The sequence below is a fragment of the Syngnathoides biaculeatus genome, chromosome 11 (assembly GCF_019802595.1).
Source record: "Syngnathoides biaculeatus isolate LvHL_M chromosome 11, ASM1980259v1, whole genome shotgun sequence".
Taxonomy (NCBI): Eukaryota; Metazoa; Chordata; class Actinopteri; order Syngnathiformes; family Syngnathidae; genus Syngnathoides; species Syngnathoides biaculeatus.
The window spans coordinates 773,834-795,987 of NC_084650.1; the positions used below are offsets into that span (position 1 = coordinate 773,834).

At 42.1% G+C, this 22,154-nt stretch overlaps 1 long non-coding RNA gene across 1 annotated transcript; it reads right to left on the bottom strand.

The window, feature by feature from the left end:
* Positions 1-6,452: 6,452 nt before the first annotated feature.
* Positions 6,453-8,388, bottom strand: LOC133508299 (uncharacterized). Its single transcript, XR_009797023.1, has 3 exons — positions 8,198-8,388; positions 7,995-8,109; positions 6,453-6,896 (listed from the first exon to the last, which is right to left on the bottom strand). It is a non-coding gene; the product is annotated as an uncharacterized LOC133508299 (long non-coding RNA).
* Between the last annotated feature and the right edge of the window lie 13,766 nt (positions 8,389-22,154).

The following is a 22,154-nucleotide window of genomic DNA, read 5'->3' on the forward strand; positions in this document are numbered from 1 at the left end:
CTACTCTCGTTCCGATGGGACGTGACAGTTATAGTCAAACAGAGGAAACATTTACCCCGACAGCAAACATTACATCATTACGAACGTTGATGCAGATAGCTGTACAAAATGAGCTCATTGTCCACCAAATTGATGTCAAAACAGGATATTTACATGCACCTATAGAGGAAGAGATTTTATTAGAGCAACCAGAAGGTTTTGAAATGACATCTGAGACAGGAGAGAAGCTGGTGTACAAATTAAAACAATCCCTTTGTGGCCTGAAACAATCCGGGAGAAATTGGTATAAGCTTCTACATGATCACTTGGAAGAAGATAACTTTGAAAGAAATCTATCTGACCACTGTGTATATAGAAAACAGTTTGAAGATGATGTGATCATTTGGGTAGATGATCTAATAACTGCAGCAAGCAACGATGATATCCTAAACAAATTCAAAGACACAATAAAGTCCGGATTCAAGATGAAGGATTTAGGGTATCAATCAGACTTCTTGGGGATTGAGTTTGAACAAGATGGTGAACAAATCAAAATGAGTCAGAAAAAGTACATCTTCAAAATGCTTGAAAAGTTTGGAATGTCAAATTGTAAACCACGCTACACGCCATGTGAACCAAAACCAGAAACAAATGAGAGCGATATAAATGAGATTGTGAATCCCAAAGAGTATTGTGAAAATGTCGGCAGTTTGATTTATGCCATGACCTGAACCAGGCCAGACATTAGCTGGATAGTAAGCAAACTGTCATAAGCTCTGGCAAAACCAAAAACAGAAAACTTCGTATCTGCCAAACATGTTTTAAGGTACTTGAAAGGTACGAGTGATAAGTTTTGTTTCAAGAAAAGTGATGAGGATTTAAACTTAATAGCCTTCAGTGACTCTGATTGGGCATCTTCAGTTGAAGATCGACAAAGCACCACAGGGTCCTGCTTCAGCCTTACAAAATAGGGTCCTGCAATCTCATGGAAGTCAAAGAAGCAACCAACAGTTGCTCTCTCAACTTGTGAGGCACAATACATTGCATTGGCTTCTACTACTCAAGAAAGCATTTATCTGATGATTGGCATGGATAACAAAATGTACTACAATTCATGGAGACAACCAGGGTGATATAGCACTGTGCAAAAACACAGTGAATAGACAGAGGTCTAAACACATTGATGTGAAATACCACTTTATAAGAGACATGCTCAATGAAGGGAAAATAAATGTTTTTTGTTCATCAGAAGAAATGCCTGTCGCAAAACCGAAAATACTCAAGTTCAGAACATGGTTCTTTGGAAAGTGAGAATATGGTTTTATGGGGATGAGAACAAGTGGGGGTGTTGAATTATGTTCTCATATTTTCTTTTATTTTATGGATTTTGTTTTGAAACTAGTTATGCATTGGGGTGGTCACCTGATCCACTAGCGCCAATAAGCTGTAAGGGCGCGTTTCTGTTTGTTCTGATGCATTATGGGATGTATTTATTTATACTGGAAAGACTGTTACTCTGTTCGCTCTGTGTCTATACCAAAAATAAATATATCTATATATAAAGAAAGAGAAGGCGTCAAGTATTTCCCCTCCAACTATAGAAGAGCCTGGAAGTACAAATCCAACACTTCCGGACATGCTCAGTACGGTTAACTTGCATTTCCTGTTTCCGTGTGAAGACTCATTGTTTAAGAGCAGGCTTGTTTAGTTAACAACGTTTATGAAATAAACACGTGAATTAATGTCAAGACTACACAAAATAAGCAACGTCTTTCAGTATCTATTTTTTTCTACTTGTAACAAATTTTATGGGCGTAATTTTTCGTGCTCGATTGTGCAGATTTGAGATCACGCTCGCCAAATGTGAGTGACTGTAACTAAACCAAGCCAACTATGAACTATACAATTGAAAGGTTGCTTGCAGCTTTGTTTCATTTTTCTTTTTAAACTGACAATGATATCCCTGTCTGTTTTTCTTGGTGTAAAACTTAATTATTGCTTGCAGAATATCTTTGGCAATGCATGTTGAAAGCTAAATGATGCTCCCAAACAGTTTTGAGGTTAATGTTATGTTGCCTCCTATATTTAAAATACAGAATTAGTTTTTTGTGCACTGTGTTGTCTGTGCTTTCATCCTCGATCAGGCTGTACCAAGGAGGGATTTTAACATTAGACACCACCTCATCCTGTACTTTCTACTTTGGCTTCAGACCAGACCTTTTTTACTCAAAAAAGAGAAAATCTCGTCCAGTTTCACCACTTTTTCTACTATTATTCACATACCCTGACATTCATCAAAGCAACAGCACTTTTTTTCTTACTTTTGTAGCGCCGAAGAAAAGGAGTCGGAGGTGGAGAGTCGAACACAGAAACAAACCTTGTTTTATTGGAAGACATCAACAGACAACTGGCATAACGGCGGGAACACACTACTCCCTAACTCCGGAAGTGCAACAACAAAAACAGTCCGTGCGGAATCCCGCACCCCAACTCGAGGTCCCGCGGGTGAATTATGTAAACACCACACAAGCCCCCCCAGAATTCACCCATAGTAAAAATCCCCGTGCCGTGGAGGGATGATGACCCGGCCCCCGGCGGGTGTGCACTGCAGGGGCCAATGTGGGCGGGGCCGCACTGTCCATTGAGTCAAGGGACAAGGGCCCAGGCGGGGTCAAGGGCACCCCGGCAGGTGCAGGGGCACAGGGAAAAGGGGGACGACCCCTGCACGGGGGGAGGGCCAACCCCTAAGGCTGGGCAATGTCCAGGTGCGAGGGTTTGACCCTGTCCACGGAAACAGTCTCAGGTCTACCACCAATGTCCACGAGCAGGCTCTTATTCCAGCGCTCTAGGACCCTGAACGGGCCATTGTATAGGGGGTGCAGGGGTCCACGGTGGGCGTCATGTCGAATGAACACAAAATCCGCAGAGCGCAGGCAACGGGGCAGCTGGGCAGCTGGGGTGCCATGTTGCGACGTGGGAACTGGCGCGAACCCTTTGGTGGCCTCCAGCAGGGAGGCACGTTGCCTGGCTGCAGACCAAGGCGCAGCGGCGTCCGGCATGAATTCGCTGGGGACCCGCAGCGGCTGGCCGTAGACAAGCTCGGCGGACGAGGACATCAGGTCCTCCTTGGGGGCGCACCTGAGGCTGAGCATGAGCCACGGCACGCAAGGTTGTTTCATGGAGCGGTGGAACCGCTCGCAGAGACCGTTCGCCTGGGGGTGATAGGCGGTAGTGTGGTTCAGCTTGATCCCCAAACTCTGTCATGTCAAGCCCGGGAACTCACCAAGGAGGAGCTGATACTTGGTGCCATCTGAGAGTGAACTGGAGAGACAGGACACGGATAGGATAGGACACAGATAGGACACGCTCGGTCCCTCAGCAGTTGGTTTACCTCGCGTCGGTCTTGGCGACGCCGGGTCTTTCCTGCTGGGTCCAGGTTTGACCAGATTGTCACGACCCATCGAGACAGAGGAGGACCCAAATGCAGGACTCCGGAGACGCAGAGGCATTTTGGGAAAAGTGTTTATTCGTTGCAATGTCAGGGATCAGGCAGGCAGTCAAGTAGAGCAGCGGTAACTAGGAGTTACTAGGACGGGAGAATGATCAAAGATAGCAGGAGCGTCAAAGGCGTCAGGCTTACGGAGTTGGTTGGAGAATGGGCGGAGGTCGGTACACATGGGTTTACGATCAGAGATACGGGAGTGCAGGAACTGGGCATGAGTTGCAACGATTTGGCGAAGACCAGTCGTCCCCATGGTCCTATACATACCAGAGTCAATCAGCCAGCATGAGGCGCAGGTGTGCGCCTCTTAATCAGTGCGACTGTGCGGGAACCCGCACAGCCCGGGCTGGACCGGCAGAACCATGACAATTGACACATTAGGAAAAGTCAACAGCTGTGTGAGCAACGTGCTGTTTTTTTTTTGTGGGGAGCGCTTTAATTTTCATGATTTGGGAGCCTTATTTGATACAATTGGCAATTTTATCAACCATTCAAATGTGGCTGATTTATTAACCATTCAAATGTGGCAGACTTGTTTGCAACATTCTTGTAGGTGTTGTGTCAAATTTAAAATACGTTTCTTTGGTCCTTTGTGAGTTCTCTAGCTACCTCTGCTTTTTTTTTTTTTTTTTTAAACTTGACTGGCATTCTGGTATAAAAATAGAACCAAAATGTAATGTAACAATGCAAGCTGCAATGCCTCAAATAAATACTGGTGAGGAGCACTGAGCACTGAAAGCCTGAGGCAAAAAAATTTGGGGAGGGGGGATGTTAAGGATTTACCTCAGAGGGCATTTAACCCTCTTCTAGGGTTTGCACCACTTTTCCCTGCACCCTGGACTTAATAACTGGGCCTGCAGGATGAAGTAGCCTGTGACAAAGTTATGTGCTCACCATCTATTGCAGTTATGTAGTGCATAAATATTGACCTGGGTGCTAAAATGGCAGGTATAAATCGTAGCTGTCCTGCAGGTGATAATGGGAAATATGAATGGCGTCAATGGACTACAGAAAACTGCTGATCACAGTGTCGGAGTTTATACACACACACGCACACTTGCGTATCCACACACGCACATACACACGGGATTTTATCCTCCTTCATCCATCCTCCTATATATCCATCCATCCATTTTCTGAGCCGCTTATCCTCACAAAGGTCATGGAGGTGCTGGAGCCTATCCCAGCTATCTTTGGGCATGAGGCAGGGTACACCCTGAAATGGCTGCCAGCCAATCACAGGGCACATAGAGACATACAGCAGTCACACTCACAATCACACTTCGGGGCAATTTAGAGCCCAGATGAGCAAACCTTTTGATTTACGGGCAACATTGGGTTTTAAAATTTGACAGAGGGGCCAGGCCAGAACCTTATAGAACAGTAACCTTGCGCACTGAGGACTGTGTATTTCAAATGTGCAAAACAGCCCTCATCCATGTCACATGTTTGTCTTAATGAATATGCAAAATGCAGCATTTACACACTATTTGGCAAAATACTGGGAGGAGAAAACGTAAAAAGATTAAAATCGCACACAATAAGTTTGAGTTGAACACTCAAAGAAATCAAGATTTATTGACAAAAGATACCACTTTCAACATTCGAAACATTACAAAAAACAATCAGTCTCATTCATTTCTGCTCCTCTAACTTCCTCTTCGTAAATGCGCACTCCATTAAAAAAGTACTTTAAACCTTATGTTCCATATACATTTTTTTTCATAACACAGTGGAAAAACTCACCAATTGTTGCGGGAACAGTGGTGCGCCGCCCGACACACTTTTTTTTGGCAGTGCATCAAAATCTGGACTTAGTTTTGTTGTGGCAATTCTCAGGATAGATCTGAGGTGCTGGTCAGTTAACTTGGATCTGTGACGGGCTTTGTGGATGTTCATAATGTTGAAAGTCTGCTCACACAAAAGAGGTCGGGCTAAACAACACCAGTATCTTCTGTGCTCTCCGGACAAAAGAGACCTGTGTCAAGTCTCTACCATGCATTCTTTCAAAAACTTGCCTTTGCAGAAAGGCTTGCTGGCTTTTCCCAATTTGAATCCCAGTTCTCAGAACTGTGAGGACAACAATCCAACCAGATGCACATCCAGATGGGCATATATATTTTTTTGATTTAAAAAAATACAAATACATTGTGTCAAATGTAGACGGTATGTTAGTGCAGCTGTAGTGTTGTCTCACACTTCTGAGGACTGGGGTTCAAATCCCGGCCCCACCTGTGTGGAGATTGCATGTTCTCCCCGTGCCTGCGTGGGTTTTCTCCGGGAACTCCAGTTTCTTCCCACATCCCCTAAACATGCAACATTATTTGGACACTCTAAATTGCTCATAGGTGTGTGATTGTGAGTGCGACTGTTGTCTATCGCCATCTGCCCTGCGATTGGCCGGCAGCCAGTTTAGGGCATGGCCCACCTCCTGCCCGATGACAGCTGGGATTGGCTCCAGCACTCCCGCGACCCTTGTGGGGATAAGTGGCTCAGAAAATGGATGGATGTTTCAAATGTAGTATATAATAAAAACATAGTATATATCAAATCATCTTCATTATATTCAAAATCATCTTTATTTGCCAAGTATGTCAAAAACATACAAGGAATGTCTCCAGGAATAGGAGCCACTTTAGTAGGACACCAAAAAGTGACTGAGCAATGAAAGGTTATAAGTATTGTTCTAATGTTGACATTTTTTTTTTTTTGACAACTGTGGTAATGATGCAGAGTTCTCTAGGAATTTGGACAAGTTTGAAATCACTCAGAGAAATACGCGGGTTCAGTGACTATGATGCAAATAGCGCAGAAATTTAAGCGAGTTCATACGAGTAGCATTGTGATAATCTGGAACAGCGTTAAATGTACAAATGGTGCCAATACCTCTCAAGCACATGAGTTGTCAGTATTGGTCAGCAACAGATCTGCAAATAATGTACAGTAACTGCAGTGAGTGTACAAATAATGGGGAAGTGTCCCGACAAAAATGTGATGACAATCTCAAGACAAAATTTGCAGAATGTTAAAACGGAGTTGTGCGTTAACTGTTTAAGAATTTAATGGCAAGAAGGAAGACACTGTCGGGATGTCTGCTTGTTTTAGTTTGCATTGTTCGATAGCGCCTACCTGACCAAAGGAGCTGGAAGATTTGATGACCAGGATGTGAAGGGTCCAAGAGGGTCTGTATGCTTTTGGTAGCGTGCAAGTCCTCAAGGGTGGGTAGGGGGGTACTGATAATTTTTTTCAGTACTGATCGATGACCACTGTGTAGAACTGTCCCAGTAGCGCCAGTGGCAGGCTGTTCGTCCTACAGAAACCCCATGAAGTCAATCCTCTTCTGGAGTTGATGTTGTTGATGTTCATTTTGATTTTAGGAACTCATGCAACTGATTTAGATAAAAGTCCCAGGGACCTAAGACAAAAGAAAATTTGTAATGAACTACTGTACGGTGTGTGATTGGCTGGTAACCAGTTCAGGGTGAACCTCGCCTCTTGTGTAAGGCCAGCTCAGATACGCTACAGCTAATATAAAGCCTATTTTTTGTTGAATAGGCCCCAGCTAATAATAAGATAATCCATCCATCCAATTTTTTAGCTGCTTATCCTCACAAGGGTCACGGGAGTGCTGGAGTCCATCCCAGCAGTCAACGGGCAGGAGGCAAGGTACACCCTGAACTGGTTGCCAGCCAATTGCAGAAAATAAGATAAGTGGTAAAGAAAATAGATGGATTGATATATTCACACTCCACCCTCCTTCTTTGTGCTTCACTCATCCTCACGTCAAATCTTTTTGTCATCCTCCGCACACCCCCAGTTTTTTTTACTCCTTCTTTTTCATCTGCGTATACACTTTGAGTGACGCACATCCAAGTCTGTGGATATTCCGCCAACCCCAAGATACTGTACATGATCTTATTTATTGGCCAAAGTACGTCCACCTCCACTAACATAGATGGAGCAGTTGTCTGATGGTGTTGTCTTTCTAATTTCCCTCAATCATGCATTTCATACTTAATACAGAGCAGCGGCTCAACTGCAGAATGTGTCCAGGAGTGAAGGATTGTCAGATTGTGGTTTGTCAGTGACACCGACTCTCTTGTTTGAATGAAAATTTGTGCCATTTTCAGCCTCACATCATCACCAAAACTGTACCTTTGTTCATTTCATCTGCTCACCCCTCCTTTTGATCTTGTGTGTTTTCTAATAAAAAAAAATAAAAGAGTACGCGAGAGGCTGGTTCAGAATGTGTTTGGAGACTGTAACTGGCCTGTTTCTCACATCCTCCTGAGAAGAAAGACAACTTCTTGTCCATTATTTGTGCAACTATTCCAGCAAGTTAGGTGATAAACCTAAAAAGATGAAAAATGATGGCGATATGTTTTGGATAATTATCCCGCTGAAATGTTCACCCTCATTTCACTTCCATCATTATTGAAGTTTGAAGAAGATTTTTGACAAGAATGTCTCAGTACATTTGCCCATTCATCCTTCCTTCAATAAGTATAAGTACCATTTGCTGAAAAGCAGCCTCACGACATCATGTTCCCACCTCCGAACGTCACTGTTGGCATGGTGTTTACAGGAAGCTGTGCATCGCTAATTCTCCTCCAAACCTGTTGTACATTCTGGCACGCAAACAGTTCCATTTTGCGCTCATCTGACCAGATTATATTCTCCGAGAATTTAACTGACTTGTCCAAATGTTCAGCATACCTTAAAAGAGTTTTGACTTGTTTTTTTTCAGCAGGGGTTGTCGCGTAGTAAGAATGCATACAGGCCATGGCGGCGAAGTGCATTCCTCAATGTTTTCCTTGTGGCAACATCCGTCCATCATCCATTATCTGAGTCGATTTATCCTCACAAGGGTCGCTGGAGTGCTGCAGCCCATCCCAGTTACCGTATCTTCGGGCAGGAGGTGAGCTCAGAGCACATAGAAACAAACAAGCGTTAGCACTCATAATCACACCAAAGGGTAATCAAGAGTTTCCAAATAATTTTTGGCATGTAGGAGGAAATTTACCCAAAGAAAACTCACAATGGCATGGGGAGAACATGGAAAATCCACATAGATGGGGGCGAGATTCAAACCCTGGTCCTCAGAACTGTGAGGCTGACACTCTAACCCTGTGATTCCCAACCTTTATTGAGCTAAGCTAAGCTGTTAATTTACATTTGAAAAATGGCACGGCACACCAACAAACAAAAATATCACAAAATGTGGATACACAAGTTAATTATACACATTCTTCCATCTCATAGAAAAGCATTTATTTGTTCTGTCTATCTTTATACGCTGCTGCCATAGATAGATGAATTTTTTTTTGTTATTGTAGATAAATAATATTTTGACCAAATAAGGGAAATTTGATCATTTCCCACGGCACACCATTTGGGCTCTCATGGCACATTTATGTGCCACGGCACACTAGTTGGAAACCATTGCTCTAACCAGTCACCCAACCAGTCACGTGATATGTGGAAGGTGGCACGTTGGCGCAGCTGTAGAACATTGGCCTGAGTTCTGAGGGCTGGTGTTCAAATCCCGGCCCTGCCCGTGTGGAATTTGCATGTTCTCTCCGTGCCTGTGTGGGTTTTGTCCGGGCACTCCCATATCCAAAAAACATGCATTAATTGGAGGCTCTAAATTGCCCCTAGGTGTGACTGTGAGTGTGACAGTCTGTGTCTGTCTCAATGAGTGGTTTGCTTCTTCTAGGATCAAGGACCTCACTACTGCCCTCTAGAGGATTTTAATTGTGGTCACTAAATAATTCTTTTCGGGACAGCTCTCCAAATGCTTTTGTTTCTGCAGTTTTCTTTATTTGATCTGACCATGAAAGGTTGCTGCTTAGAAAACCAGCATCTACTTTATTCTACTGGATGTTTGAAATGCTTTCATTGGTCACAGACAGCAATGGCTCTTAATTTTCTCCTCTTTCAGCTTCCCAATTGCTTGTTCTTCACCTGCATGCTTTTTTTCCCCCCTTGTTGGATTAATGTTTTTTGTACAAGACAAACGTCATTTTAAAGGTGTTTTAACACAACCAGGAAAACATTAGAGGATTGTCAAAAGTCTATTCTTAGTCAAACAAAGTCCTGTATTTTTTTAATTTTGGAAAGTCATGTGGTTTCACTTCTGCAGATCTCAGACCTGTTTTTATGACCACTTGGTTGCGCTAATGAATTGTCTGTGTTTGGTGCATCTATCTGACCTTTGGCCTTCACTTTTTTACAAATTAGTTTTTGGTTTCCCGGACATATCAGAACTTGATGGGATTTTCTGCTTCCTGTAGTGGACTTAATGGCAGACCTCCGCTCACAAGAGCCAGCCTCTCTGAGGGAAGGTCTGTCTGCCACCAACATAAATGTTCTTGCAGCTGATAAGGCCAACAACACAAGCCAGTCTTTGTAATGATTTTTGTCTTGATGAAGAAACAAAAGGGAAGACAATATTGTGTTTGTACTCTTAGAAGAACTTCAAAAGAGTCCAAGGCTCGATTCACCTTAATTATTCATGTCACCGATTCTTTTCACTTTGAAATATTCATCCCTGATATCATATCTCAGCTAGTTTTTCTCACATATGCCCTCCGCCGATTAAGACCGAGCTGTCGTGCAACCAAGTGACCCCGAACTGGGGGCTGATTGGGCGGGCTGCAGAGCCATAAGAAGACGGGGAATCTTGAATCTTTTACCGGAGGAATGAGAGAACGATTGTGACACTGCTGGTTGCTCCTGCATGCCCGCACGTTTCTCCACATCGGCCAGCAGGATAAAAAAAAACAAGGGGGGGACACTGGGCTCTTTTTAGCCGGGTGCCGCTGCGCACATTCGGTGCGCTCCTGCAGAGTGACTGCGGCCAGGCTGCGGTCAGTGGAGCTCTCCATGCATCCGAGCAGCAGATAGAGACTCTCCTCCAGCGGGATTCCACGCATCGACGCACTTTTATAATCCATTATTGTTTCACTCCAAGCCAACAGCGAAAGAAGAGCACAGAAAACAAGCAACCTCCTCTGCAAGTTGACGCGCGTCAAATGTTCAGCCTCTGGACGATGGCGGTCCCGGCAAAAGCTGCGCTGCTCCTCCTGATTTTCACCGGTTCACAAAGTGAGTAAAATATTTCTCCTTTTTTCCAAATCTTCCAAAAAACGGGACTGGTGGGCTCGCAGTCAGAGAAGGTCAAACATGTTTTGGTTGTTCCGCTGTCAGTCACTTGTCACATGCGCAGCGACGCTTCGACTCTTTAGGGGAACGCTTCATCGCATGCAGTATACAGTAAACAAACATATTTCAAATAACGCTGCAACGAAGATCACGGCGGAGTGTACACGCCTCAATCCCTAAAGTGCTACTTTTCACAGGGGGAATTGAGCTGGACACGTCATTAGGTACACATACAATCAAGATCCAAACAAGCTGTATAAAATGACATGGATAGACAATACAAGATCTATTTATTTAAAAAATATGTATTGCTTCAGTTGGAGTATTTGTTTGTAAAGTTACTCGCAAAAGTATTAACGTAACTGTTGTAGTCCCCCCGATACAGAACTTGCCCTCGTGAGAGCTCTAACCGAGGTAAGCAAGATATTCAAAAAGATTTTTAATGCCACTTAAAAAGAAAATGGTTAAATGACAATACAGTATATGAAAAAGTGTTTGTGAAGAATACAATAATCAAAGCCTTCTTTGAAAGCAATCATTTAAATTCAGTAGGAGGCAATAAAACAAACTTAAATCTACATACAAGGACTTTAAGGATTTTTTGAGATTGCTTTTATGTCACATCTCATTTGGTTGTGCAAAAGTAGAGGAAAGAGTGCGAAATAAAAAAAAAAATACAAACTGCATTTCAGAGAATTTGGACAAGTGGTCAAATGTTTGGACTAAGGGACACTGTAAGTCATGTACATGCACGAGCACTCCCCCCCCCCCCCACACACACACACACACACGCACCCCCCCCCCACACACACTGCATTGTACATGAAGCAATTTCATGATGTGATCTTGTGTATCAAACAGCCTTAATGGCTTTCCATCCATCAAGGACAATGATAAATGTCAGAAGCTGATTCTTTCTGAGAAATCTCATAAAATAGTGGTGGTGTGGTGCATGAATGGTCAGTGACAGCTTCACACTTCTGAGGAGTGTGGTTCAAATCCCATCCTTGCTTAAGCACAGTTTGCATGTTCAGCAACTAATGTCTTGGACATTTCCAACTTTGTGGGAATAGTTTGGAGATTGCCCCTTCCTGTTCCAACATGATTGTGCATCGGTGCACATATCAGGATTCATTGACAATGAAGAGTTTTTTGTGGAGTAACTCGACGTCAAACCGAGAGACAGCTGCTTCATTGTGGAAAGGTACAATTTTGTTTATGTACACTAATTGGACATGCTGGATCCTTTTGTGGGGACCAAGATTTGTTTGGTGAGGGGCTGAAGATGAGTTTGAAGAGACAATAAAACTTTGCCATAAACTTATACTGCCCAATGCTTTGCGGGATGGGGTAGGGGTGGGGCCTTCAGACTAGCAACATGCATGGTATACATTCAAATAAAACATGACGATTATGTAATTGTGAAAATTATTGGTCACAAAATAGTTCCCATGTAAGTATTTAGATTTGACATTTTCATTTGCAAGTCTGTACATCCTCTGCAATACTTAAATTTATCAATTGAGTATTTAGGCAGCCTGTCTGTTTTTTTGTCTCAGACCAACACTTGCAGCTTGATGTGTTTCAAATGAGCTCTCTGGCAAGAGCAGACGAAGTTGAGTCCGAAATAATGTTTTTGGCACCGAGTTGTTGCTCTCTGAGTACCGCATGTCATTTCTCTGCAGCATGCTAAGTGTTGAGGGAAGGAAGAGATTGGTGTCCCCACTTGCCGTCCTTTACCATAGGGGGTCTCAAACTTTTCAGGTCTGGGGACACAAGAACGATGAGGATTTTTCCAAGGATCCCTTTATATTCCTGACACCAACAAAACAGAAATACAATGTGTACCCTAGATGCCAAAGTTACGGAAAAAGAACAAAGAATATGTAGTAGTATAATGAGAATGAAACTGAATTTTTAATTAATCAAAATGAGTAACCTTTACAAGTTTAAATATGTACAACGTATAAAGATGGCCTGCACAGCATTGATCAATCCTCAGGTTTTTAGGATATACTGTATAAAAAATGACTCCAATATACAGTAAATATTTTCAAACTTTTTTTCATAATTATTGTGATTTATAAACTGTTCAAATGACCTGTAAAAATATATATATATATCTTTTCAAGAGGGGAAGTAAAAATACCACAGGACCCTCACACATTTTCCCTCATTGGGGAGATTTTGTTTTCGTCCTATAAAACCAAGGTTAAAGATTTTTGGCCGTAATTCCACGTTATGCTTCGTCAAACATTTAAATAACCAAAATGTGTTTCCTTCATGTAAGTATGATTGCTGCATCATATTTCCGGACACTTTTTCCCGAATTGGAACTGACTCAAGAGGTGCAAATAGTCGTCAGTGTGAGCCAAAACCTTCAGGCTTTGCCATAAAAGCAAAAAACAAAGTAAAACAAAGTCAGGTAATACCTACTATAATTGAAGTTTACTTGGGGTTGATCGGAGACACTTTTAGTGGATGCATGTGTTTGCTTCCTCCCATTTAACACAAGTTTCAATTGTCTATTGTGAACACAGCCCCATCTCCTTTACAAGGGGGGCGTACACTTGTGCAACCATAATTTCTTATTAATCAATCCCTTAAAAAAAACTCAAAACAATTTGAATTCAGTTGCTCAGGGTGTAGGCCAAATAAACAGTGGAAAAAGTTCTGTAATGATTTTTTTCCCCCAACTATTTTATTAAATATAACAAATTTGGTGCATCCACTGTATTTTGTCAGAATTGAACATCATATAAGTTATTGTAATAATATAATATTAAAGTCAAGGTTTAATGACGAAGCCACGTGAATTTAAAAAACCCAACTTTAGTCTCTTAATAGGAACAACGGAAAAGGCCTTTATTTTTTGAAATTGTAGGACTGAATTGTACTCAAAATGGGTTCGCGGGAAATAAAATCAATGACAAAGGGAGACACTTTCTCTGTCTTTAGCCATATGGATTCACAAAGCCAAAGATGTTTAGATGTCAACCTTTTTTGGTACGAGGAAGGCCTCTCAGATGGATGGCAAATGGATGAATAATTTACTTCAAATCTACTGTATATCACTATGCTAAAAGCAACTCTATAGGAAAAAAATTGAATTGCATCAACCTTTTTATCCTTTTCCCAACTTGAGCAGCTTTAGTTTTAACACACGTTGATTTGGAGTGAGAGTCTTGGTGGAGGACCTTTGATTGTGTGGCAGTTTTAGCGCTTGTAAGATGATGGTATTCTTATTTTTAGAGACGATAAATTATTGAGCTGTGGAGAGTGCAGCAAGGCAGACACTCGTGTATGTGTGTGTCTGCATACGTGTGTGATGAGACCTCCTGGTATTTTCCCCGATGTCTCATCACGCTCATATTGGTTTTGGCTTTTTTTGGGAGTGGCGTGCCACTAGCACCACCTAGCTTCTCTGGTCACACTAAAGTCTTTGTGACCTGTCAGAATGGAATCATAGTTCAAAGCTACATCATGGCGACGAACTGTGTGTTTGTCTCGGTAATCAGCTCTCTTGTTCTGTCTGTTTTGGTGTTTTTCAGAGACATTACGCGACTCACAAGGTAGTACTGTACTTGTTGAACATGAGGGAGTCTACTCCGGACTTTTTTTCACCAACTTTTACAAATGTTTTCTCTGAGTTACTAACTGGAGGACTGGCTGTGATCTACAGCGCATGGAGGTGATGCCACCTTGGAAATCTACACCCTCTACCCATTAAAATGGAGAGGCTTCATCTTCTCACAAAGACCAGTAAAAACCACAAGTTATGCTGTCCTGCACGTCACAGACAGATGACTATGTGAACACGTCCTTGATGCCACCATGATGCTTCCAACTACACCAAGCGGACTGTGTCAGAACATTGACTGTCCTACCAGAGAGAACAGCATTCCAGACCACTGTTATACTACGCTAAATGACACTTAGCTTGCTATATTCCCCGTGGTGCTCGGGGTTTGCCTGATTACTGCTTAATTCACCTAATACCAACATACACGCACAAAATTAAATGTGCGAAGCCCAGCCTGGATAAATATATGGATAGTGTCACATAAGTTTCAGTGAAGATGTCTGTGTACCAACAAAGTCATTTCGCACGTTCAATAACGACAGGTCATGGTTTTCTTCCAAAATTAAGTAACTTTGCGAGATTAAACAAAAAAGTTTACAGAGCCCTGTACAATTGTGTTAGATATCAACTGATGGAAAAAAATAACCAATAACAAGCGATAATTCCACAAAGCAGAGAACACACTTAGCTGATGATTTGAACACCTTCAATATCAGATTTGAAAAAGACCCTCTCAAACCCCACATCCACTCAGCCGTACCACCGACCACGGTCGCACCTCTGGCTTCTGACTTGAACATCCAGAAACAGGATATGGGACACAGCTTCAAATTACAAAAAAAAAAAAATAAACAAAGCAGCAGGGCCAGACCTTGTGTCCCATCTTACCTCAAAGTTTGGGCAGTCTTCACACAGAGCTTCAATATCTCCCAAAATGAGTGGAGTACCATCTTCTTTCAAGGATTCCACCATCATCCCAGTTCCCCCCCAAAACCTGCAATTCTGGACCTGAACGACTACAGGCCCGTTGCACTGACATCTGTGGTCAGAAAGTTATTTGAACCCCTTGCACTGGACCACGTCAAGAACGTCATAAGTCCCCCGCTGAACCTCCTGCAGTTTGCATACTAAGCAGACAGGTCAGTCAACCTGGGACTGTACTTCATTCAACAAGCCCAATTCCAATGAATTTGGGACATTGTGTTAAACATAAATAAAAACAAAATACAGTACAATGATTCGGAAAACACATTAACCTATATTTAATTGAATACACTACAAAAACAAAATATTGAATGTTAAATTTATTGGTTTTTGCAAATAATCAGTAACTTGGAATTTTATGGCTGCAACACGTTCCAAAACGAGCTGGGACAGGGTCATGTTTACGATTGTGTGACATCAACTCTTTTAACAACATTCAATAATCGTTTGGGACCTGAGGGCACTAATTGTAGAAGCTTTCTAGGTGGAATTCTTCACCATTCTAGCTTGATGTACAGCTTCAGTTGTTCAATAGTCTCGGGTCTCCGTTGTCATATTTCGCACGTCATAATGCGTGACATTTTTTGAATGGAAGCCTCACTGATGTAACACGAGCAGAATATGAATTGGCGTTGTTTGCTGAAAGAAGCAGGGATGTCCATGAAAAAGATGTTGCTTGGATGGCAGCATCGGTTTCTCCCAAATCTCTATGTACCTTTCAGCACCTTCACAAATATGCAAGTTAACGATGCCATTGGCACTAAAACAGCCCCATACCTCACAGATGCTTTTTTTTAAACTTTACATCGATAACAGTTTGCTTGGTTCTTTTCCTCTGTGGCCTGTAGGACACGATGCCCACAATTTCCAAAAACAATTTGAAATGTGGACTCATCGGTTTTGAATTCACCATCCTTGATTTTTTAAGTAACATAAGTATTATATATATATTTAACCCAGGTAAGGCAAAAGTTCAAAAGTAAGAGTCTTGAAAATTTTGTTTCTTCTTGCATTCCTCTTCTATCCCGTCTCCTTTGCCACCACAAGTGTGTCTTCTAATGATGTCATCACATTCTGAGTGAGTGGCACACAAATGATTTCTGTTGCCTTTCTTGTGTTCATGAAAACAGACACATCATGCCCAAAAACTGATGCTCCAGTACTCACTGTCTTTTTGGATCTGCTACAAGCTTTTTCCAAAGTGTGGCCAGTCTGTTTCAGGACCAGCATTATTGTTAAATAGTACCTACAGGAGGGAAAGAGCTGGAAAAGATGGTGTCAAAAACAATTTTGCCTGCCCGAGGACCAGATTTAAAAATATGCTCTGAATTAACCTTGAGTTAAAGTTACACGGGCAGGAGCAGCTTTTATTGCAAATAAATCAAAGATATGCTGGCTGGCTCTGATCCTACTAGGATTAAATATAATAATCACAAGTTCAACATGATATAACTTCAATTTATCAAGTGATTGTACTGCCATGATTTTTATTGTACTTTTATCGTAGTGCTCCTCTATGCATTATCGTGTCAGATGACTTGTTGTCCGCAGGGATTTTAAACCTTGACTGTGGTGATGCTCTAATTATAAACACTTGTCTTTCTCTGTCAGATATCTGTGATGTAGCACTATGGGTGATGTGTTCAATATACCTCTGCTTTTTGGCTGAGCACCTCTTTTTTGTAGTCATATGGTTGTTCCATTGCAAGTGTGACGAACATGACAGCCTTCAGCGTGGCCGCAAATGCAAAACCCTGTGATTCTGCCATCCGAAGCTGCCAACTTGCACACTTTGAAATGTCAGGAGACGTGTATCTTGCTGATGTCAGAAGTGTTTGCACAACAGGTCTGGGCAGAATGCTTAGCCATGCACATATTCCTCTGCTGATTGTTGGCCTTGGTGACGTCGACATGGAAAGGGGCCATGCAGCTGTCACACTTGGGTTTGCTGCCCTGTCAAACGCGACAACCCAAAAAAATGCTCCAGGCGGTCGGCGCAAGCAAACCAGCAAAATCAAATGTGCAATGTTTTTTTTCACAGCCAGACATGCATGGAAGCTATCGTTCGTCCAAGTTATGTTTAATGTCTGACTGCACAGAAATGAGACATTGCATAGTATCTCAGATTTTCTTAAAACAACAGAACTATCATGCAGTGAAACAAAGTCACGAGAGCATCCTTCTTGCATCAAACCTTGGTGCCATTGGATGATACAATTAATGTAGTCTAGACAACCCTGTTCAAATACCAGGAGAGAAAGAGCCCAAGATAAACCATTCCAAAACCCTTCCTGTCACGACGAGGCTCGAGGGCGGACCCAAATGCACGACTCCAGAGGTTGGATGGTCCGGGGACAGGCGAGGGTCGGAACACGGCAGGTCAGGTATCCAGGAGAACGTTCAAAGCAGGCAGAAGTATCGAGGGAGTCAGGCTTACGGGGTGAGTCGGAGAACAGGCGAAGGTCGGTACACACAGGTTGTCGATCAGGGATACAAGAGTGCTGGAACGGGACATGAAGCTCAACGATCTGCCGGCGGACTAGTTGTCCCCCGTGTCCTATAAGTACCGGGTGTACTCAGCCCAAACCAGGGTACAGGGGTGTGCCGACTAATTGGCTGACCACACCCAGCCTGGGGAGGATGCCAGGAGCATGACACTTCCCACTATTAATGTGACCTAAACCCTCTACAAATCAGTTGAAAACATCTTTCCAAAATTGGAAGTAAAAATAAATAAATGCCTTAATTGGGTTGCACAAGTGTGCACACCCTCTTCTCACCAGGAATGTGGAATGTGATCTGAACTAACCAATTACATTCAAACTTATGTTAAATGGGAGTCAGCACACAACTGTCTCCATTTAAAGTTTTTAAAATCTATTTTGGTATTCCTTTACTGACATTTTTTATTGCTTTTCAGCAGAGGCTTGTAGGTTTTGCACAATTACAGACTGCAGCAGTATATAGACTGTTCATAATTCCGTCTACCTCACCTAAAGCCATGTTTAGCTAAAGAGAGCCAACCCCAACGCATGATGCTGCCAATTTGTTTGGGGTGAATCAGAAGCATTTTAAATGGTGGCAGGCGTGTGCTGACTCTCATTTAACATCCAATTGGATGTGAATGGGGAATTCTGGACACAGAAACATCCCGATTGTAAGAGGCAATAAGTGATCAGTAGGAACTGCGACCATGCCAGGCTGAAAGTGTCCAGATTCCTTTTCACCTAAATAACTGCTTTATGACAGTAGTCTTGCAAATCTACCGGACACTGCAGCTTATTTTAGTGTCCGGTTCCTTAATATGCAATTTTAAACAGTAACATCATAATTAATTAGTCTGGTAGGTTCGCAACAGAGTTGAATGTTAGAACGGAAGATAAACTGGGCTTAATATGAACTGTTTTGGTCACCAGCTACAATTTTAGAAGTATCTTTTCTCCATCCTAATATATATATAATTTTTTTTAGTGCAAAGTTCTCATTCATCAAGTGGGGGTGGGGGGATTCTGTGGGGTTTGGTGGGTTAGGGGTTTTCTGATGCAACTTTTTTACCCATTGATGTGGACCTGTCATTAGTATTATGATTGTTTTTGTATTTTAATCACTTATCTATCCAGAAAGTTGCCATAAACGCAGAATAAATTGGAGCGCACCTTCAAAGAGAGTTTGCAATGTACTTGTACAATGTACTGTTTGGTTGAACCGCACTAGTTTGTTACCCCTCCCCAACTACTTTTAGAAAAAAGGAAAATGTAGAATTTGGCAACAGTAATTGTGCATATCTATATGCTAAATATAAATTGTAATTATTATTTTGCTTATTAGTTGTCACATCACATTCATAGCTACGAGCTATTTAGAGTCTACGATTGACCTTGCATGCACGTTTTGGCAGGAAAATGGAGTACTCAGAGAAAACTCATGCAAGCAGGTGGCGAACGTGCAAACTCCACACAGCGAGGATGAAATTCAACCTTGGTCCACAGAACTGTGAGGAGCTTGTGCTAACCAATTGTCCACCATGTTGAGCTGTAGTAACTTGAATAATAATTTAGTGTGTGGTAAGGTTTTTTTTTTTTTTTTTTTTTTTTGAACATACTAAACAGAACTCCTAACAGTTAGCATACACACACACACACTCGTGTCTACGCTAGTGCAAACACTGTCGGTGCCCGGCTGGCCCACCAAGATTACAATATGGACCGCTAAGGAGATTTGAGATTGACAGGGTAATGCCAAAGATTTTGACAAAAACTCTTCCTTCAATTATTTGTGAAACAGATTATTTTACTATCAAATGACTATAAATTGCTTGCTTGAAAAGGGAGTATTTGATTTTTCTTAAAATGCTGCAGTCAGCACATCCGGCCCCAAAGACAATGGATGGCTGCTCCCTGACAGTCATGACGTGGAAACTACTCACTGAATTTACTTCATTTCCTGCATGGTCATCAGAACCCTGTCTGATTCATCTGTACTCACACAAAGCATGGTAAAATAAATACAGTGAGCCTATGAATATTAAACGAACCATCTTGGAACAGTCTTCTAAACTACTCCGAATATATAATGAGTGCTCGAGGCACATCTACAATTCTAAAGCACAAAAGCCATTTGGATCAACAGCAGGATGTCATCCTTGAGCTGACTTGAAGACGCATTTTGAATGAATAGTTTTGTTTGGAATATCATTTGTCAGTTGTTACTGGTTATTGTCGTGACAGTACTGCTCTATGGACTTAGTTGTGGTCCACTGCTTCTGTACTTACGGTAGTGTCACAGCTTCAAATGTTCTGTCTTTTTAAATGAGTAACTCAATCTATGCATTTTGTAAGACACTTGTCCTCATCATGATCATGGGTGGCCTTGAATGTATCCCAGCTGATTTAGCTCTGAGAAGTGGAATACAACAACCAATCAAAGGCCACTAATAGACAACAACAACAACAAAAAAAACAACAACAACAACACATTGACACTCACATTAACACCTAGTGACAATTTAGCCTTTAATTAACCTGCAGTGTTGTGAAAAAGTGTTTGCCCCTTCCAGATTACATTTTTTTTTTTGCATACCTATCACCCACAAAGTTTTCAAATCATCAAGCCAATTTGAATATCACTCAGGGACAACCCAAGGAAATACAAAATGCAGTTTTCAAATGATAATTCAATTCATTAAGGCCCCCCAAAAAATCCAAACCTTTCTGACCCTCTGTGAAAAAAGTAATTGCCCCCTGAACCTGATAACATGTTGTGCCAACCTTGGCAGCAATAATTGAAATCAAGTGTTAGTGATAATTGGTGATGAGTCTTTCACATTGTGTTGGAGAAATTTGCAGTCTTCATTGCAGTATTGTTTCAACGCGGCCATATTGATGGGGTTCCTTGGATAAACTGCTTGTTTAAGGTCACACCAGAGAATCTCAATTGGATTTGAATCTGGACTTTGACATGGCCACTCCAAAACTTTATTTTTGTTGTTGGAGCCATTCAGAGGTGACGAACTGATGGCCAGACGTTCTCCTCCAGGATTTTCTGGTTCACAGCAGAATTCATTGTTGTATTAATCAGAGCAAGTTGTCCTGGTCCTGAGGTGGCAAAGCAGCCCCCACCATCCACCCATCACACTGCCACCAACATGATTCACTGGTGGCATAATGTTCTTATCAAATGCTGTGCCATTTTTATGCCAGACGTAACGGGCCGCAGACCTTCCAAAAAGTTCCATTATAGACTCGTCAGTCCATTGAAAGTTTCTCTATAAGTTTTGAGAATAATCATTTTTTGCTAAATGTGACATGAGCCTTTGTATGCTTTGATGACTACAGGTTTGGATACCAGTTTTGGACAGTGTGTTTCTTATGATAGAGTCATGAATACCGACCTTAACTGATACCAGGGAGGCCTCCAGGTCTTTAGATGTTGTTTGGGGTTCTTTTGTGACCTTCTGGGTTTGTGATTTACTCATGGGGAATCAGTTTTTGACAGTACGTCAGAAAAGTTTCCATTTTTTTGTGCCTTAATTGAATTAGGCAGCAACTAAAAACTGGTTAGAGCATTGGCCTCACAGTTCTAAGGTCGGGGGTTGAAGTCCCAGCCTCGCCTCTGTGGAATTTGCATGTTCTCCCCTTGCCTGTGTTTCTGCGGGCACTCTGGTTCCCTCCCACATCCCAAAAACATGCAACATTAATTGGAGACTCTTAAATTGCCCCCAAGTGTGATTGTGAGTGCAACTGTTGTCTGTCTCCATGTGCCCTGCGATTGGCTGTCAACCAGTTCAGGGTGTACCCCGTCTCCTGCCCGTTAACAGCTGGGACAGGCTCCAGCACTCCCCGAGACCCTTGTGAGGATAAGCGGATCGAAAAATGGATAGATGGATGCATGGATGAATTAATGGAACTGTCATTTGAAAACTGCATTTTGTATTTCATTGCATTGTCTCTGAGTGATATTAAAATTGGTTTGATGATTTGAAGATTTGTGCGTTGTTGATATGCAAAAAATTAAATACATCATAAATCAGGATGGGTGCAAATACCTTTTCGTGGAATGGGTTTTGGAGGAAGCCAGAGCACACGAGAACGTGCAGATTCAACACTGTGAAGCCTGAGATGAGATTTGAAACCGGAAGCTCTTGACTGTGTGGCAAATTTACCAACTGGCTCCATAGGAACCCTAATCAGTGACCATTAAAATAAAAGCAAAACAAATTCTTGGCACTACTTCTGAAAGATCAGCAAGTAACACATTAAGCAACATATTTTTGTTGTTTTAGGGACCCTTTTGGCTGAAATTCAACCAGTGACCTCTTATCTCATCTAAATTTGCTTTGTGCTGCTTTTGTCCTGCGGTTTTGATGGTCCTGTCAAGCAAACATGATTCATGAATACTAAACCAGACAAATGGCTTAAATACCACACAAATAACCAACAGAAG